Source organism: Sorex fumeus, unplaced genomic scaffold (assembly GCF_029834395.1).
Source record: "Sorex fumeus unplaced genomic scaffold, SorFum_2.1 ptg000003l, whole genome shotgun sequence".
Lineage (NCBI taxonomy): Eukaryota > Metazoa > Chordata > Mammalia > Eulipotyphla > Soricidae > Sorex > Sorex fumeus.
In genome coordinates this window covers 17,983,669-17,990,929 of record NW_026606060.1, presented here as the reverse complement: position 1 = coordinate 17,990,929, position 7,261 = coordinate 17,983,669, and positions in this window count along the sequence as shown.

Here is a 7,261-nt window from a genome sequence, read left to right as displayed (position 1 = left end):
TCACACCCAGAGGTGCTCAGGGGCTGCTCCTGGCTCTGCACTCAGGAACTACTCCTGGTGGTACGCAGGGGACCATATGGGATGCTGGGAATAGAGCCCGAGTCAGCCACGTGCAAGGCAAACGCCTTACCCACTGTGCTATCGCTCCATTCCCAATAAGAGATATTTTAATTTAAAATCAGAATGCAGAATTTTGTGATCCCATATTTTGTCTCTATTCAAAAGTATCCATTCATCACACCTGGAAGAGAGGGGGACAATTCATTTTCTTTATCTGGAGCCAAGATCAAGCCTAGGACCTAGGATTTAGCAGATGTCTAATAACTACAGTTAATTCAATGAAGGAAGAAAGGGATTAATGAGTAACCATAACTCCTCCAACCGCCAAGCACCTTGCCAGAAGTAGGCCCTGAAAAGCGAAAACAACATTTTATACCTTCTCCAGCTTGGCTGGCCGTAGCCAGCTTACAGACAGTGCTCAACATAACCTACTTTTCTCCCACCTTATACTTCTATGCAGTTCTCGAGAGTGTTTACTTCAAGGTTCTGCCTGATGCAGTTCTGACAAACCTGCGATGCCTATAACTTCATTCTGCCCCTAGCGAGACTCTGGGCTCTAGATACCAACACTATATGGTCTGGATTTATTGTCTCTCTTTCCAATGTATTGGCTAGAGCACTAACTGTCAAGTCTTCCTGAGCAGCACTCTATCTCCTGATATACTCTCCGGGAAATGCCCCGGGCGTTGGTGGCTTTGGTTTTCCCCTCTGAATGTGGAAGCATTCGTGGACAAAGCATGCTCTGTCAGACGGCAGCTTCTGTAACTGCCTCCATAATCTGACCTGTTACTAATTCTCCCTCTGCAAGTTTTGTTTCCTGTTCCAGGTTTTGTTTGCTTTTGAGCCACGCCCAGTAATGCTCAGGGGCTATTCTACCCCTGACTTGGTGCTTGAGGGGGTCTCCTTCCTGAAGGTGTGCATTCCTGACCCTGTAGTGCCAGGAACTGAACCTGGGACTCCAGCCTACAAAGCATGCGCTGGAGCCCTTTGAGCTGCAGAGTTGTGCTTTGACTTCTTACTCCTGCAGCTGTGGCCAGATTATGCTGGAGCCAACTGACACCATCTTGCAAGGATCCATTTGTTTGACTTTTGTAAGCCAGAAAAGCTAATTGTCAAACTTTTGGAATCTTGAAATTGGCAAAATTTACACCATAGAAATCGGGAAGTGCTTCACATCAGCTCCTACCCACTTCTACCAGGAACTGAGAGCTGACTGTTCAACAACTAACCAGCCACTAGGACGTCTTCAATACCTCTTATCTGGATTATTCTTTCTTTTTTTTTTCATGTTTGTTTTTTGCTTTTTGGGTCACACCCAGTGATGCACAGGAGTTACTCCTGGTTCATGCACTCAGAAATTCTCCTGGCCGTGCTAGGGGGACCATATGGGATGCTGGGAATTGAACCTGGGTTGGGCCGTGTGCAAGGCAAATGCCCTACCCGCTGTGCTATCACTCCAGTCCTGGACTATTCTTTCTTATTGAAACTTTTTTTTTCCTTTTTGGGTCACACCCGGCGATGCACAGGAGTTACTCCTGGTTCATGGACTCAGAAATTACTCCTGGCGGTGCTCGGGGGACCATATGGGATGCTGGGAATCGAATCTAGGTCTGCTGTGTGCAAGGCAAACGCCATACCCGCTGTGCTATTGCTCTAGCCCCTCTTATTGAAACTTTTGAAAAAAAAAAAAGGGCAACACCCAGTGATGCTCAGGGCTTACTCCTGACTCTGTGCTCAGGATCACTCCTGGTGGCGCTGGAAGACCATCCATGGTGTCAGAGATTGAGCCGGAGTTGGCTGTGTGCAAGGCAAGTGTCTTAAACCCTGTACTCCAGCCAGTCCCTCTTGTCGCAGCTACTACAATAACCTGCTAACGAGCATTCTACGCCCAGAATGCTCTCTTTCCAGATGATTATTGTAGGATATTTTGACTAGAAATAACAGAAAAAAACAACTTACAATTTTTAAAAAAAAAATAAATATAAGAAACTTGTATCATTTCTCATTGCAAAGAGGTAAGTCACTTTTGATAATACTCAGCAGCTAATGAACTCATCAGGTACTTAAATTATTTTCTTTCTTTTGGCTATTCTTTGTATGCTCATATTTCCCTTTAATGTTTCAAAGAGACCATCATGGTTCAAAGATCACATCCACTTACAATGACGTGTGTTACTTCTCCTTTACATGATGTGTTACTTCTCCTTATGTCCCTTAAAGAGCAAATACAATCTTCCGAGGAATCTCCCAGCAAGGAGTTTCCTTTCTGGGACCCATGGACAGACCTATCACTCAGTGATTCACCGAAAGGGGGTGGTGGCAAGGATTATGATGGACTCATACCACTGGTTTTCAATCTTTCAGAACTAACATGTATTTTTGTATCAAATATTCTATGACACTTTTATTTGGTGGGGGGTGTTTTGGCCACACTCTGCAGTGCTCAGGGATCACTCCTGGTGGTGCTCAGGGACCATAAAGGGTGATAGGGATTGAACCCGGGTTGTCTGCATACAAGGCAAGCACCTTCCCTGCTATATACTATTGCTCCAACCCTATAGCCCTATAACACATCTTTTTTTTTTTCTGCTTTTTGGGTCACACCCAGCGATGCTCAGGGATTTCTCCTGGCTCTGCACTCAGGAATTACTCCTGGCAGGGCTTGGGGGACCACATGCGATGCTGGGAATAGAACCCGGATCAGCCACATGCAAGGCAAATGCCCTACCTGCTGTGCTATTGCTCCAGCCTCCCCTATAACACTTCTTTACTGAAATGGAAGTCGGAGATAAAATCAGCTCAGTGTTGTTTGCTTGACTCTCATGTGTGAAACCTTGGGTTTGAGCCCAACACTTATAGAGAGAAAAGAGGGCTGGAGTGATAGTACACAGTAGTGCACAGTGTGTGTGTGTGTGTGTCAGGGCAATGCCTAGGAACTTACTCCTGGCTCTGTGCTTGGGGATCACTCTTGGAGAGGCTCCCCCGCAGGGTTCTCGTAGGGGGCTCAGGGACCGATGGGCTATTCCTGGCAATGGTCAGGTTGTGGTACTCTAGTCTCAGGGTCTTTGGGAACCCTAAAGGTCACACTTACTGGTATTCAGGGATCAAATGGTGCTGGGGTTCTAATATAGAACTTCACACGTGCTAATGGAATATAGTCTTAAAAAAAACTGGGACTCTAGGGGCTAGAGTGATAGTACAGCACGTAGGGCATTTGCCTTGCATGCGGCTGACCCGGGTTCGATTCCCAGCATCCCATATGGTCCCCTGAGCACCTCCAGGAGTATTTCCTGAGTGGAAAGCCAGGAATTACCCCTGTGTATTGCCGGGTCTGACACAAAAAGCAAAGCAAAACAAAACAAAACATAAAACTCAAAACTGGGAATCTAGCTCTTCAGAAGATTTGAAACTATTTTTATGGAAGCCAAATGCATTGGAGTGCTAATCATAAATACACACTTCTATAACTCTACAACTGACTTTATCAAATTTGTCTGTCTGTCCATTGTGTTGATGGACATTTGGGTTGTTTTTGCTCTTTGTGTAATATGTATAACCCCCCTCGGATTATTTTCCCCCTTTTTCTACAGTGAAGGGGTTTGGGCTACACCTGTAGTACTCAGAACTCTCTCCTGACTCTGTGCTCAGGGATCAGGGATGCTCAGGGATCCTGTTGGTGCTTAGAGAACCATAGACAGTACTGGGGATTGAATCCCATTTGGCCGCATGCAAGACAACATTTACATATGGACTCCACTCCAGCTGCTGTGGGAATATTCTTCTTCATTTCTGTTATTTTTGGCTTTTGGGTCACAACTGTCTCCATGCTCAAGAATCACTCCTGGAAGTGTTTGGGGATCATATGGGATGCCAAGGATTGAATCTGGGTTTCCACCGGACTCCAAGCCAGGCTGTTTTCACTTGGGGTGCCCCAGAGGGGGACGGGTGAGAGCCCTCCCTGCCCCAAGGGACCCAGCCCCGGCAGCTGACCTCCACTACCCAACCCCCGCCACGCTCCAGGCCACTTTCCACATGCTCGGGCCGAGCTTCACATATGAGTGGACATATTCCTGGACACATCATAAGACACTCTCTACCCATTTTTCCATAATTACCACATCATATTTGATGGGATTCAGACAGTAGGCAGCAAATCATAGAGGGAAATATATATATATATACACATATATGTATATATACATATTTTCAGACCTATATACCAGAGCTCACATCACCCAAACCATAACAACATGTTAGTGATGTCCTATAGAATGTCTTATTTAATGGCTCCCGCCAAAACAGAACAATCTTCACACTGTTTTCTATATGAACACTTTTTTAATAAGCATGTTCAGCAGTTCTTCATAACAGACAATACAAAATATATTCTTTCATTTGTGTTTTGGGACAGGACTTGGGGCTTGGGACGGAGACATCCCGAATTTGCTGGTGGGAAGGAAGGTGTAGTGCTGGTAGGATTGGTGTTTGAATATTGAATGTAATCAAATATAATGAAGTCACTTATAAAATAAAAAAAATAAAAAAAATCTGGGTCTCCGTGTCCAAGATTGAACCTGGGTCAGTCAAGTGTGAGACAAGCACCCTGCCCTGTGTACAGTGGCTCCAGCTCAGTGTGGAACCGTTCTCGAGCTATTCTTTCAGGGGTTGCTTTTCTCTGTGGTGTCTCCTCAGGGAGATGCTGCGGGCTCATAGCTTTGCTGATGTGCCGCTTTCGTAAACACACTAGCCGAGGGGTGTGCAGCCATCTGAAGTGAAGTGGTCGGTTTGTGGACTAAGCCCACTACTCTGGGAGCCCAGATGCTATCCCTGGGCAGATAGTGTTGATGGTGATGGAGGTGGAGAACTCGGAAACGGTGTCTAGGGACTCAGGCATGGCTTGGAGTGGAAACCGGCCCATCTGGTGACCTGTAGTGGAGAATTTGGAGTGGACATGAGAAACAGCCGGCTCTTCCCTCTGCATGCAGTCTGAGTAGTGTGCTAAGGGCAGAGAACGAAAACTGTTTTTTTTTTTTTTTTTTTTATGATTGGGGGCAGGAAGAGGAGAACGTGGGAAGGCAAGGGAGCCTGTCTGAGAAGAGGAGTCTGCCGGAGGATGGCAGATGGCGGGAGAGATGTGGAAATTGTTTTTGTTTGTTTGTGTGGGGGCCACACCTGGTAGTTCCCCTACCCGCTGTTCTAGCTCTCTGGCCTGACGTTGGGAGATAATGAGAAGAGAGGAAGTGTCCTTTTAATCTAGACCTTGCTTCTCCTTTATTTTTTTATTAGTGAAACACCATGTGGTACAGTTGTTGACCTTACAAGTTTTTGTACTTGGGTTTCAGTCATATAATGATCGAGTACCCATCCCTCCACCAGTGCCCATTTTCCACCACCAATGATCCCAGTATTCCTCCCACCCCTCTCATACCCCCATCCCATCCCGCTTCTATGGCAGGGCATTCCCTTTTGTTCTTTCTCTCCTTTTGTAGACCTTGCTTCTTATTTTAATTATTTTTTAATTTTTTATTAAAGAACAGTTAGCACAGCGGGTAGGGCATTTGCCTTGCACGTGGCCAACCCGGCCAACCGGAGTTCGATTCCTCCACCCCTCTCGAAGAGCCCGGCATAGCCTGGCAAGCTACCCATGACATATTCGATATGCCAAACACAGTAAGTCTCACAATGTTACCGGGCCCGCTCAAGCAAATCGATGAACAACAGGAGGATAGTGCTACAGCGCATTAAAGAACAGTAATTTACGAAGTTATTGATAGTTGAGTTTTAGGCATATCACTGTCACTGTCCTCCCGTTGTTCATGGATCTGCTCGAGCGGGCCCAGTAACATCGGGAAACTTATTACTGTGTTTGGCATATAATATTTCATTTATTTATTCTGTTTTTGGACCACATTTGACAATGTTCATGGGTTACTCTTGGCTCTGTGCTCAGGAATCACTCCTGGCACTGGTCAGGGGACCACGTAGGATGTCGGGGGTCCAACTGGGTCAGCTGTGTACAAGGCAAGTGCCATACCTGCTATATTATTGCTCCCACCCAAGGCATATAATATTTCAACACCAATCCCACCACCAGTGTCAACTTCCTCCATCAGTGTTCCCATATTCCCTTCCCATCCCAACCCTTGCCCCATCCCTGCCAACTTGACAGACACATTACAAGTTTCCAGAGGCTGTAGCTTCGGTCTTATGTTTTCAGTTCTGTTGAGTCTTTGTTTTGGGTGAGTGGCACAGACCTTGCTTCTTAACTCTGGGTCAAGGCTTCGTGTAGGATAACAAAAACTTTAAAAAAATTTTATTGTTTAGAGCCTGGGTCCCAGGAAATTTCTCAGGCAAAACAGGATCCTTGGTGGAAAGCATTTCACAAGCCCTGACTGGGCTGGAGAGATAGTACAGTAAGGCATGCACTTTGCAGCTAGCTAGCCTGGTGCAATCCCTGGGACCACATGGTCCCCCGCCCCCCACCCAGAGTGCTGCTAGTGTGGTTCCCAGAGGCCTCTGAGCCCTGCAGGGTGACCCTGGAGTCCTCAGCACTCGGGCCCTTGCCACGAACTTCTGGCCTGGCAGGGGGAGACTCACAGGCACTGTCAGGTTCCCTGACTACTGCTTGGAGGGGCTTCTCCCAACGAAATAAAACAGAAGCCCTGATTCAGACGAGGTGCACCCCCAGGTGTCCTCCATATTTACAAGAACTGTGAAAGGCCGAGGTCTGCAGCAGGCGCCCAGCGAGTCTCACTACAGGAAGGGCACGCCTGGACCTTCTGCAGTTGTGCCCATTGTTACACCCAGGAGCGATGGAAAGTTTCAAGCTTCGAATCCTTAATTAGGAGGCCTGGTTCTTTTTGGTCTGGTGGTCACCTTTGGTGGTGCTCAGGGTTTACTCCTGGCTCTGTGCTCAGGGATTCTGCTGGGGCTCAGGAGACCATATGAGATGCTGAAAATTAAACCTGGGTCGCGTGCAAGGCATGAGATAGACCTGCTGTACTATCTCTCCTGCCCATTTATTTTATGTGTGTTGGGTCGGGGTGGGGGTGGGTGGGTGGTGTGTTGGATTATGTCCATACGGACTCGGGGGCTACTCCTGGTTCAGTATTTGCTCCTGAGGAGGCCCAGATCCTAGGCTGTTGGTGTCAGGGATCAAACCCAGAGGTCTTTGTATGCAAAGCATACACACCCAGGCCCT